The sequence below is a fragment of the Myotis davidii genome, unplaced genomic scaffold (assembly GCF_000327345.1).
Source record: "Myotis davidii unplaced genomic scaffold, ASM32734v1 scaffold355, whole genome shotgun sequence".
Classification (NCBI taxonomy): domain Eukaryota; kingdom Metazoa; phylum Chordata; class Mammalia; order Chiroptera; family Vespertilionidae; genus Myotis; species Myotis davidii.
In genome coordinates, this window is record NW_006286818.1 from 1,300,603 (window position 1) to 1,314,386 (window position 13,784).

Sequence of the window (13,784 nt, forward strand, 5' to 3'; positions counted from 1 at the left end):
AATCAACCGAAGGACTTTTATGTATATAAGCCAAACCAATGGACATGGACAACAGGGGGATGAGAGCAGGAGTATGCGGGGGGGAGGGAGAGGGTTAATGGGGGGGGATGAGGACACATTTGTAATACCTTAACTAATAATTTTTTTAAAAAAAGAAAAAAATATAATCAAGGTTTCATATAATTTAAGTTATATGAGAAGTCAATATCTTTGTAAGCAATTTAATCTAAGTGAAATCTAAAAAGGGTACTGAAGGTTTCCCAAGATCCCTCTGTATATGCAAATAAGCCGAAAGGGAATGCTGTTTAAACATTTAGAACATATTCTAAATTTAATAAAAAGGAGAAATTTAAAAATTTTGAAATATCTTCCACTTATATTTATAGGATAAACTAAAGATTGTTTTTAAAGTACCAAATCTGAAAAAAAATAAAAAAATAAAAAAACAAAGTACCAAATCTGATACCAATAGTCACCCTGATAGAAAGGAAAGTTTAATGTAACATAGCCTGGCACTATCAGTTATATCTAAGAAGTAACTGTGTAGGTTACTTGGTGTAAAAGAAAAAGACTTTTCTTTTTTAAACTGAAGTTCTCCAAGTATACCCTGGAAATTACTCTTCAAGAAGATAATAGAAAGAGGTTTTTCCTTTAAACATCTGAAGGACTATAATTAATTATATTAGGTCTAATAGAAAAAGGTAAATAATTTGTGTTTTTTTACCTCCCTGAATATAGCTAGTGTAAGGTTACCCAATGATTAATACCAGAAATTTAATTAATGTCATTTACTGTTCAAAACTTAGGACAAGTAAAGTTAAAAAAAAAAATCTTATTTCAGATTGATTTAAATTGACTAATTAAAATAAATGACTATTCATAAAAACTTTGTTGTACTGGACAGGAAAATGTTCCTGAAGCATAGTAAACTTGCTTAACATGCAATGAATCCAACCCAGCCATATTTCTGTGCATAAAATTGAAAATTAAAAAGTTATCAAGACTGCATTGCAGAATTTCCAAAAGCCTCTTAATATTATTTAAATCAAAAAAGAAGGGGGATAGTGGAATCATCCCCTGTGAGTAAATTACATCAAGAAAATTTTACTTTAAAAATTAATTTTCTTTTTTTTTAAATTTTATTATTTATTACAAAGGATATTACATATGTGTCCATTTTTTCCCCCCATAAAAATTAATTTTCAACACAGAACCTAGACACAGAACCTAGACACAGAACATGGCAAAAGGTCCTGGACAGAAACTGGCAACAGAACCTAGAGACAGAACCTAGCGAGAGAACCTGGCTGAAGATCCTAGAGACAGAACCTGGCTACAGAACCTGAATAGAACATGGCAAGAGAACCTGACTAGAACCTGGTGACTGAACCTTGCTGGAGAACCTGTACAGAACCTGGCTGGACAGAACCTGGCTACAGAGCCTGGCTGGAGAACCTAGCGAGGGAACCTGGCCACAGAACCTGGCTAGGGGTACCTGGAGAACCTAGCAAGAGAACATGGACACAGAACTTGGCTGGTGATTGTGGCTAGAGATCCTGGCAAGGCTGCTGATCAACTGAACGCTGTCTCCGTGTCATTCCTTCTTCGCTGACTCCGTCCACACCTTTGGGGACCCCTGGACCTGCTGGGGCAGAACCCCAGTACAAATGGATTTGTCTGTCCCGGGCATTAAATGGAATCCTTCAACGTGGGCCTTTGCTCATCCCTGTGGTGGCATGTGTCGGTACCTCGCTGCTTTGGATAGGGTCATCGTATTCTGCTGGGTGGACTTACCCCAGTTTTCACTTGATGGACACTTGAGTTGCTTTCACTTTTGGCTAGTATAAACAATGCTTTCATGAACACCTGTGACCAACAATTTGTGGGGATATGTTTTCATTTATCTGAGAACTTGACTAGGAGTGGAATTGTTGAGTCATATGATAAATCTATGTTTAGATTTTTTAAAATATATTTTTTGTTATTTCTGAGAGGAAGGGAGAGGGAGAGAGAGATAGAAACTTCAATGATGAGAGAGAATCATTGATCTGCTGCCTCCTGCACACCCCTTACTGGGGACTGAGCCCGAAACCCAGGCATGTGCCCTGACCGGGGATCAAACCATGACCTTCTGGTTCATAGGTCGATGCTCAACCACTGAGCCACGCCTGCCAGGCTATGTTTAATTTGTTGAGGAACTGCCAGTTTTCCAAAGCAGCAGCACCATTGTGCATTCCCACCAGCAAGCTGTGAGGATACCTTGTTCTCCACATCCGTGGCGACACACAGTGTTGCCTATTGTGTTGTTTTGCGTTTGGATCATGGCGTTCATGGGCGTGAAGCGGTGCTCACTGTGCTTTGATTTGCAGTTTCCTGAAGCTGGTGTGGTCAGTGTCTTCCGTACTTAGGTCTTTGACTATCACCTTTGGAGAAATGTCTGTTCAGATCCTTTGCCTGTTTCTGAATGAATCTTTTTAATATGGAGCAGGAGTGAGTGTTATGTATTCTGGTTATGAGCCCCTTATCTGATACACGATTTGTAAATATTTTCTCCTATTGTGTGTCTTGTCTTTTCACTTCCTTGATACAATCATTGCAAGACAAAATTTTAACTTTTTATCAAGTTCAGATTATCTATTTTTTATTTTGTTGTTAATGCTTTACTATCAAATGAAATAAATATTTGCCTAAACCAAAAAAAAAATAAAAATAAAAATTAATTTTCACTTGTAATGCTGAAGACAAGACACCCACGAAAACACACATGGTGTCAAAATAAGTGAAAGGAAAATCATTTGGGCAAATAGGAAAGGCTCCCAAGTCTAGTTTATAGTAAAAGATTCCTTTATTAACTTTAGGTCGAGAATATGTTTGTATATTTCCAGAAAACTCCACCAAACCTGTGTGGATTCCTCCAACAACGGATCCCAGAGAGAAACTGACCATATTGCTCCAGCCACGAAGACAAGAGGAGAAACAGTTCAGAGATGGAGATGGTGAAGACGCCTTGCCACCCTAGCAGTCAGCAGCTGTGCGTCACTGCAGGTTGCCCAGGACCAAGCCAGAGAAGGTCGGACCTGCATTGCCACCGTTTGCCTGCCATCCAGAACTAGCATATCATTACTGGCATGTACACATGACTGTTGGACATTGAAATTGGGACTCAATGATCTGTTGGCCCAGAAAGAAACTCACTACAGACTTGTTCCTTGGATACCTGGCAGCAATTTAAAAAGGACACGACATTTGCCTCTCAGCATAACCACTATTGCTTGTCTCATGTTTATTTCTAGTCTGCAGATGCGGAATGAAGAGTCTTGAAAGGACTCGAGCCCTTTTAGGCAGCACTTTTCAAGATTTTTTAAGGAGAAAAGAAGGGGGAGATGTAGGAAACTGCCTATTGTCTTCTCTATCAGAGGGGTGTGGACAGGATCCCGAAAGGCTGGGGACCCTTGAAGCCCTGGCAAAGGTCAGAGCTGTGCACCCACTGTTAGTCCAGACGATGGCAGCTGAAGCAACTTCCCCATTTATTATCATGTAAATCCTTGCTGATGGGCTAGTCTGTCTGTTACTGGAATTGCCGGCCTAAGGGTTATGGGTGGATCCCAGATCAATAAAAGGTTGGTGAGGCCTGAGCACCAGTGGAAGTCCTTCCCCTTGAGTTGGACCTGCCCGCCTGGCCCCCCAATATTCCCAAATTATTATTTATTGTCTTGTCTCTTTCATTTGCGTGCGGACCTCTTCCAGATCCTGAACCTGAACCACGCGGGACGTGGAGGGAAACACTCAACAATACATGTAGAATCCCTGAGTACAACAGACCCAAACAGCTTCACCAACACAGGCCTGTGGTGCTTGTGACCTAAATGCGAGGGCAGCTTTGTTATCAGTGATTTTTCCAACATGGCAGACAACTCTTGGTAAAATTTCAAACCAAACAGTACAGTCTTCATTTTACACGATAGTTGCATCCCTGGGAAATCCCGTGCATATTAAAACGATGCAACCCTTTCTGCTTAGGTGCTTGGCTTAGGTCAGTATAAATGGCCCGAGTTATGGGGGTCAGTTCTTCAGGGTGAGAAATTGCCTCCTACCTGAGGCCATCTGACATTCCTGGGTCTAACTTCCAATGTCCACAACACCCCCAACCCTCTGGGCAGCCATATCACCCACCCCACCCCCGCCCAGTCAGCAAGTGCCCCTGGCCCAGCACGTGTCCACTTCTGGTACGTGTTTGGGAGTTAACACAGGAGCTTGGCGCAGAGGCGGAGGTGGCCAGGGTGGGACTTGGTATGTCGCCAGACTGCAAATCCAGCAAACGGCCTTTCTTCAAAGGCAGGGATGCTGGTCTGGGAGGGCACGGCCCTGCCTTTCCAGGAACCCCACGTTTCAGGGACCAGGGAGTGGCAGTCAGGTTTCACAGTGAGGCAGACTGCAAAGGATTAGGGGGGAATTAGTGGACAGGAAATGAAGGTTACTCCTTAAATAGGATTATAATGACTATCACACTCACAGACATGACAAAAAAAATTGTATATACTCCTGAAGGCGGCTTTACGGATTAAACCTGCAAACGTATGTCAATGATGTCTAGTCTGTTGTAAGTCCTCGATGCTAATATGCTGGACATAGGACTTCCACTTTCCCTTATTCTATTTAGATCTTAAATAAATCTGCATTTTTAGTATCCTCATTTTGCATACAAAAGATACCAAAGTTCAGTCTGGCTGGCATGGCTCAGGGGTTGAGCATCGACCTATGAATCAGGAGGTCACGGTTCGATTCCCAGTCAGGCACATGCCTGGGTTGCAGGTGCCATCCCAGTAGGGATCTCATCATTGATGTTTCTATCTCTCCCTTTCCATTTCTTTCCGAAATATATATATTCTTTTTAAAAACAGATACAAAGTTCAGAAAAACTGAGAAAACGTGAAGAAGATACCGTGCAGGGGGCCAGCCACCTGCTGAGCTGGGAGTCACAGGTAGAAGGCCAGCATGTTGAGGTGCAGGTGACCACTAAGAGCTGTCAAATGCTCAGAGTCGATCCAGGCCATGATCAGCCCACCGGCCTCCTGGAACAGGGAGGGTCCTGACGAGATGACACAATAAACGGAGAGGAGCGACCGTTTATTTCGCTTCCACTGTGAGCCAGGATCAGCATGAAGCTGTGCTCCATCCCCTGGTTTTCCACTCTGGCACGAAAAAAGAGGCATCTTGAGCTCATCTTCCTGACCGGAGCTGGAGGTGGTAGAGGAGAGGTGGCCAGGGCAGGACTTGGTATGTCGCCAGCTGAGGGAGTGCCTGCCTGAGGTGGGTCCTTCCGAACAGACCCAGAGCTGTGGCTGGCACGCAGGAACGAGGGGGAGACGGCCTCAGCCCCAGCTGCCTGCAGGTCCGGGGAGGCCCTTGACCCGGGGAGCCGTTCTCTCAATTCAAGCACCACCCCTGCTGCCTCTAGGAGGCGAGATGCCCAGGCCCCTGGGTGGGTGTCTGAGGGAGAGCCGTGTTTCTGTGCAGGCCTATCAGCAATGAGGGGAAAGCCGGAGGGAATGGGACCGGTCAGCTCAGCCTGGGGAAACCCATTACCTTCAGGCACCATGCTAATGTCTGTGGCTCCAGATACAGCTCTGAGCCTCTTTCCTTTCTTTTTTAAAAAATATTTTTTATTGATTTCAGAGAAGGGAGAGGGAGAGAGAACAGAAACATCAATGATGAGAGCGAGTCATGGATCGGCCGCCTCCTGCACGCCCCACACTGGGGGTCGACCCCGCAACCCGGCACGTGCCCTGACCGTGAATGGAACTGTGACCTCCTGGTTCATAGGTTGATGCTCAACCCCTGAGCCGCGTGGCTGGGCTGACCATGTTCCTGTCTTACTTGCCCCTTATTCCCCTCAGACCTGAGGCCGGTCGCTGGCCCAGCCCTGGGCATGGCCTCCCGTGCCCAGGAAAGTCACACTTGGCTGGTCTGCAGCCGCTAAGGACTGGAACCCACGCGTGCTCTGGCTTTTGCTGAGGGTGTGGTGAGGACCCTCAGTGTTAAGGGGGAAAGGAGCCTGACTACTCCCTTTTCCAAGAAAGTGTTTCCTTTCATCTTTCTTGCTGCTTCTGCGTGGGTGGTGCTTTTGGGGGTCTTTTACAGGGCTGCCTGCTACGAGCTAGCATCTCCCACGACAATCGTCACCACCCAGAAACGTGGGAATTGTGCCCGACCGGCATGGCTCAGTGGTTGAGTGATGACCTATGAACCAGGTCAGGGCACTGTGGGCTTGATCCCCAGTGGTGAGCATGCAGGAGGCAGCTGATCAGTGACTCTCATAATTGATGTTTCCATCTCTCCCTTTTCCTTCCTCTCTGAAGTTAATAAAAATATATTTAGAAAGGAAAAGTGGGAATTGCACCAGGATCCCAAAGACAGTAAGTATTTTCTTCCTTTGAGGAGAGGAAGAGTAGGGGACCCCTTTGCTGCACCCCAGGCCACTGGCCCATTGCCTCTGGGGCATCCATCAGCTCTGAGGACACCCCATTCCCAACCTCAGAGCTCAGCTCCCCTTCCCTCTCCCCCCTCCTCAGAGACCACACACACACACGGCTGCTGCAGGGAACTTTAATGCGGCACAAGCTGTCTCTCCGCCCTGGGCTTACAGGTCAAAGAGGAAGGGCATCACCCCTGGAAGAGAAGGAGAGTCAGAGGAGCCCGCCGCCCTTCAGGTGCTGCCCGAGCCCGGAGCCCTCGCAGGTGGGCTCTCTCTGAGTGTGAGGGGCTCCTCAGACCTTTTCCTAGAGCAGAACAGCCTCAGACTCTGCATCCTGCTGTCAGCAGAGAAAAGGCCCCTTTTGCACACCGTCTCTCATGCCAGGCCCCGACACTGTGGCCACCATGTCCCCAGGCTGCTGGCCTGTGAGTAGCACCAATGGCATCTGAGCTGTTTCACCATCAACTCCCTGGACCCAAGTCCCACACTTGTGGGTGGGTCCCTCCTAAGGCAGCACCCGCCCCCCACCCCATCTCAGACCTGCTATCCTCTCTCCTTCCTCCCAGGGCGTGTTTCCTTCCTTGCACATCCAGCCTCCTCCCCCCACCCCCCAGCCTGAACCTGCGGTACACGATTTTCAGGTGCCGCATGCGACCGGTTGTGTCCTGTCGTTTAGCCTTGGCACTCCAGTCATACTTCCTCTTGCGCTTGGCGGGGTAGCGGCACTTGCCGCAGGTGGACTTCTGCAGGTGCTAGGCCTTGGAGCCCCAGCGGCGGCACAGCGTGTGCCTCTTGTTGCCCTCTTGTTGCAGCGCTTGCTGAATGAGGACGTCCCCTTTGTCATCTTGCTTCTGCCGCGGAGACCAAAGAGCACTCATATTCTTGAGTAAGAAAATTGTCCTGGATATGTGTAGTCGGAAGCAGAGGTTGTGGCGGATGGTGTTCTTCCAGCCCTCAGGCGCCGTCCGGAAGAAGGGGAAATGCTGTCTGAGGACAGGGCCCCGTGAGGACAGGCGCGGATTCCTCAGCCCGCCCTGTCCTTGAGCATGTCTCCCCAGGGGCCAGGACCCTCAGCCCTCCCTCCAGGGGAAGGCTCTTTGCTGGTTGTGCCCGTGGCAAAACCTCCTCCTGGTATATGGTGGGTACAGACCCTCGTCTTTTAAATGAGGCCCTTTCCTGCCCGAACCCTAGGCGCCCTAGCCTCCCTCCCTCTGAGAACTGGGGACCTTGACTTGCAACAGCAACGGAGTATAAATTAGGCCAACCAACTCCTGGAGGAGGCACCCTGGTCAAGGAGGGATACCACTCGAGGATGAATGTTCTGAGGCTGTTCTGCTCTAGGAAGAGGTCTGAGAGACCCCACATGCGTGTGTACATGACCACCAAAGCTCTAGGTGAGTCCCTTCTCAGTGATGTGCCCCGGGGTACGGGGAGCTGTCCCAGCAGTACTGTCCACAGTGAAAGCATGGGGGAGACTGTTGGGGAACCCAGACTTTATACTAGATGATCTTTAGAGGGAGGTGGGAGAATCTGTCACCCAGGGGAATTTATGTTTTAAAGAACTAAGATGAAACCCGGCCAGTGTGGCTCAGTGGTTGAGCATCGACCAGGAGGTCATGGTTCGATTCCTGGTCAGGGCACAGGTCCGGGTTGTTTGCTCGATCCCCAGTGTGGGCGTGCAGGAGGCAGCCGATCAATGATTCTCTCTCATCACTGATGTTTCTATCTCTCTCTCTCTCTCCCTTCCTCCCCCAGCAGCTCAGAGGGGGAATCAATAAAAATATATTTTAAAAAAAAGAACTAAGATGTAAAAAGAATCGAGTTTTCGAATGTGCGAGTGGATGGAGGTGGATGTCGCCCCTACATGTGACATGTGGACACACATCTAGGGACAACCCAGAACCAGTGCCTGGGGGAGGAGCTGAGAACACCCCTGTCCTTGGGTCTGCAGCAGCCAAGGGCTGGGTGGACTGGAAGGCTGGAGACCAGAGGCCCCACCCCTACCCCTCCTCACGGCCCCGCGCCGCACATACCGGGTGAAACTGTAGATCTGCTGCACGTTGAGGCCGCAGGGGGGACTGTTTCTTAGTGCCAGTGCTATGAGGTGGAAGTAATTGAGGGGGGGCCGGGGCCAGGGCCTCCCCTCCTGACTGGTGGCTTGCCGGAGCCTCTGAGTCTGGAGGGGGGCCCTTTTGTGAGGGGACAGGAGAGCCACAGAGGAGCGGTCGTGCTGGTCCTTAGCCTCCTCTTCTGTGACCTAGAGGAGTACAGAGCAGATACTGGTCCTGACTCCAAGGCCTGTCCTCGGGTGCAGTGGCGGGAGGGGCCGCGGCGCAGGCCATCATCTGGACTGGTCCCCAACCCAAGGGCACAGCTGGTTTCTGAGCCCATGAACCCTGTGGTCCCTGAACACCAGAACTCTGCGATGCATCATCCCTTTGCCCATCCCGCCTGCAACCCCAGAGACCCCCACCTCCGAGCTGCTGGGGGAAGAAGGGAGTTGCTTCCGAGGGGGAGACTGCTCCCTGGAGGACACAGGCAGCAGCTCCACGGCATTGGCCTTTGAGCGCTGGGCACAGTCTTCCTCTTTTGGGGGCAGCGGAGGGGAGGGGAGTATGCTGGTCAAGCCCTCCCTCTTCCTGGGCTGTGAGACCTCCAGCTTGCCAGGGGGAAACACGATGTTGGGGTTCACCCACATCCACTGGTTGGGCTCAGTGTCTGGACCTGTGCAGAGAGAAAGCAGTTTGGACGCCTTAGCTTACGGCGTTGGGGGTACACCCCAGGCCTTGGAGCCACCACGCCAGAGCACTCACTCCCACACTCACCATCTTCATCAGCGGAGGGGCTTTTCCTCACAGGCAGTAGTGGTGGCTCAAGCACACGGAGTCTGTATCTGGCAACTGGCAAAAGACAGACAGAAGAGGGTCAAAATGTCCCAGGACTTCCACTGTGGTCCCAGGGCCCTGGGCTCTGAGGCTTGTGGGAGGGGCCGTAAGCCCTGCGTGGGGAGATGTGACCCCATATTCTACTAGTTTTTCCTGCCTTCTCGGACCTCATGCACCTTCGCGTTCTTCTCGTCTCACACCGTGTACACTGTCCCTGAAGGATCTGTGAGCGCCTGTGGCTTCAGTCACCTTCTATAAACTCAAATCTTTATGCAGACTTCTCTACTAGCTCTTTGTTTAAAAATATATATATTTTAAAATTGATTTCAGAGAGGAAGGGAGAGGGAGAGAGATAGAAACATCAATGATGAGAGAGAATCACTGATTGGCTGCCTCCTGGATGCCCCCCCTGGGGATTGAGCCCGCCCTGTAACCCCAGCATATGCCCTGACTGGAATCAAACCCAGGACCCTTCAGTCTTCAGGTGGACACTCAATCCACTGAGCCAAAGCTGCTAGGTCTGACATCATTTCTAAAACTAAACTCCAATTTATTTTTTATTTATTTATTTTTTAGAAGCTGTTTTTTTTAAAAAAAATTTTTTAATCGATATTTTACAGAGAGGAAGGGAGAGGGATAGAGAGTTAGAAACATCGATCAGCTGCCTCCTGCACACTCCCCACTGGGGATGTGCCCACAACCAAGGTACATGCCCTTGACCAGAATCGAACCTGGGACCTTCCGTCCGCAGGCCGACGCTCTATCCACTGAGCCAAACTGGTCAGGGCTAAACTCCAATTTAAAAATAAATAAATAAAACTAAACTCCATTTTCCTCCTGGATTCCTGTTTCAGCACGTGGCCCCCCCCTCTTACCCAGCCTTTCAGGCCAGGCCCTTGGAAATCGCTCTTGACTCTTCTCTGTCCCGGACAGCCACAGCAAATCACGGTCAAGTCTGATCATCCTAGTCCAGGCCATAGCCCAAAGGGCCCGTCTGTCAGTTTATCCTCTTTTCTTTAACTGATCGTATGACAGTTTGAATGATTGCCTGAACGTGGGAACCCAATCTTGTCAGCCTGCGGTAAAGCTTTGAAATGGCTTTCCATTGCCTTCGGGCAAAGTCTAAAGATACTCCTTGAGAATGCCCAACATTCTTCCCAGGTCCTCCACCATCTCCCACAGACCACACTCTTGATCCCAGGCCTTCCTACAAGCTGTTTCTTTAGCCAGAAACACTCTTCCTTCTTCCTGTTTACACGGTTCATTGCTATTGTGGACGAAAGGACACGTGCTAAGCTGACAGCTCAGGAGAGGCCGCATGGCGGGCTTGAAAACTCAGACCTAAAGTCACCACAAAGGATGGTCTGAAATTACACTTGGACTAAAAGCAATGATGGTGGGTAGTCACCTCCTAGGCCAGTATCTTCACTGACCAGGTCAACCTTTCGCTTAACTGAGCCTGTCTGTCTTTTTGTATCTATAATAACATACCCTTGAAGTGTCTGGGTAACTTGTAACTTCCCTTTATCCGGACCCCTTGGGGCACAACCTAATGTGCTGGGCACCCAGCACTGTTATCATGTTAATTGTTGACTGTTAGCTATCCTTTACTTTTTATTCAGTCACAGAGGTTTCCCCGCTTTCCTTTCTCCCGCCTCCCTAGTCTATTGCCAATGGATTTCATGTCACCCACCTTCCTCCCTCCTTTGATTGCAATGTGTAAATACAGGTGTAACCCGCCTTCTCCGGAGCATGATCCCAATCCGTCAGATTCTGCTTCCCGGCAGTTGTCGACAGTTTGGCTCAAATAAACTCACAAAATTCTTTCCGTGTTGGAATGTTTTCAGGTTGACACCATCACCGCTTCCCCGAACCACACGGGCCGGCTCTGCTGTGCTAAATCCATTGTCAGCCCACGCTCACCAGGCCCCAGCAGCATTCCTCTCAGCTAGCCACGCCTCCCCTGAAACACTCACTTCCCGTGTGGGTGGTTTCCCAAGGTCAGCCTCGGGTTGGATTTTCAATGGTCCTTTCCTTGGGTTTTGCTGGTTCTCTCTCTTTTCTCCAATCTCTTTACAATGTGATGGCCCCAGGGCTCATCCTGTTCCTTCTCTCTTCTCACCTCTATACCAGACTTTCAAAATCCATACCTGCAGTCCACACCTCCAGAACTCCAGACATATAGTTACCTGCTTACTCAACATTTCTACTTGGATATGGAAAAAGCATTTCAGCTCAGCCTGTCCAGAACAGAATTCCTAGTTTCTTCCTAAACCTGTTCTACCGAAGCTTCTCTCAGTAGAAAGCAACTCCATTCTTCCACTTTATTTACAAGCACTTGGGAGGAATCACCCTCTAACCTCTCTTCACCACACATCCCCTCTACCGTAGACCTAGCTGGTCTACCTTCTCATCACATCCTCTACTACCATCCTGGTGGCCCAGTCTAACATCATCTATTGTTTGAATAACTATAATAGCTTTCCAGTAACTAGTCTCCTGGTTTCTACGATCCTATAATTTGTTTTCTTTTTGTGTGTGTGTGTTAATCCTCACCGAGGGTATTTTCCCAGTTATTTTTTTTAAGTATTTTTAATGATTTCAAAGAAGGGAGAGTGGGAGAGAGAAACATTAATGGTGAGAGAATCATTGATTGGCTGCCTCCTGCATGCCCCACACTGGGGATAGAGCCTGCAACCAGGGCATGTGCCCTGCTCGAGAATTGAACCCTTACCTCCTGGTTCATAGGTAGAAAGTCAACCACTGAACCACGCCAGCTGGGCTCCAGTGATTTTTAGAGAGTGGAAAGGAGGGGGAGAGATAGAGAGAAACATCAATGTGAGAGAGACACATCGAATGGTTGCTACCAGAGCTGGGAATCTAGCCTGTAACTGAGGTATGTGTCCTTGACCAGAATTGAACCCAGGACCTTCAGTCTGTAGGCCAATGCTCTATCTACTGAGCCAAACCAGCTAGGGCCTAGTTTCTTTATATGTACAGTGTACCCACAGCACAGCACCCACAGTGATCTTTTCAGAATATAGATCATGCCAGATCAGCTACATAACTTGCGGAGCTCCTTGTAAAAAATTTATTAAAAATCTCGACAGTTACAGCAGCGCATTGAATTAAGTACAGTCATCCTATGCAACCACACAGGTCACACGCTCATGAGCTGGTGACTGTCTCCTCTGCTCAAAACCTTCCAAACATGCCATACCTCACTCAAAGTCAACCCAATGTCCTTAAAGGGGAAGGCAGCTCTTCCTAGTCTCCATGCCACACCTGTGAGCCTCCTCTTCATGTCCTTCACCCAGCAGCACGGGCCTCCTTACTGCTCCTCACACCCTCCAAGCATATTCCTTCCTAGTGGCTTTTGTACTGGCGACTCCTCCTGCCTGGGAAACTCCCTTAAATGTGGTTCTCTTGGCTCCTGTCTCACCTCCTTCCACTCGATGCGCAAATATTATGTTCCCAATGAAGCCAACCGGGTGCCGTTTAAAACTGTAGCTGCCACCACCTCCCTGCCCCCATTCCGGAGCCCTTCTTACAGCGTCCTTTCCCCTCTCCCAGGCATCACCTCTTAACACACGAGTGAGCACATAACCAGTGGGGTCTGTTCCAGGGGAACGGAAGCTCCATGGCAGCGAGTCTTTCTTTCATTATGGATCAGGAGCTGTGCCTAGCAAATCGGAGGCGCTTGCTGAATATTCCTCGATTCAGTGACCACGGGGAACGGCCATCAGCACTGCTATATGGTGGCGAAGAGTTGGAGGCGATCTGGTCTCCTTCCTCAAGTGCAGAGTGAGCATCTGCAGAGCGTAGGCTGCTGCACAACAGTCACACACAGGGGCCCAGGTCTAGTTAGCAACCTGAATAGCTCTCCAAAGAAATGTGATATCACCGGCCGGCGTGGCTCAGCTATGAGCCAGGAGGTCGCGGTTCAATTCCCCGTCAGGGCACATGCCCGGGTTGTGGGCTCCATCCTCAGTGTGGGGCGTGCAGGAGGCGGCTGATTCTCGCTCATCATTGATGCTTCTCTCTCTCTCCCTCTCCCTTCCTCTCTGAAATCAATAAAAATAGATTAAAAAAAAAAAAAAGAAACCCCTCTCTCAACCACATGTGGACACAGCAAGAAGAGGACCAGGACGAGTCTTCACAGAAACAAAAAGAACACAAGGTGGTAAGGGGAACGATGAGCATTATGTAAATGAAGGTGACAAAGGAATGCTAAACAGCTGTTACAGAGCCGCTGGCCTGGCCTAACACCACCGCCTGCCTCGGCTGAGCAAACACACACAGGGCGGGCAGGGCGGGCGGGGAGGTGACCCAGGGGAGCCGGTGAGTCCGAGTCCTTGGCCCCGACAGGTGGCCAGGGCGCACCGGAACGGGAGGTGGTCGCCTCAACCCCCTGCACCCCGAGA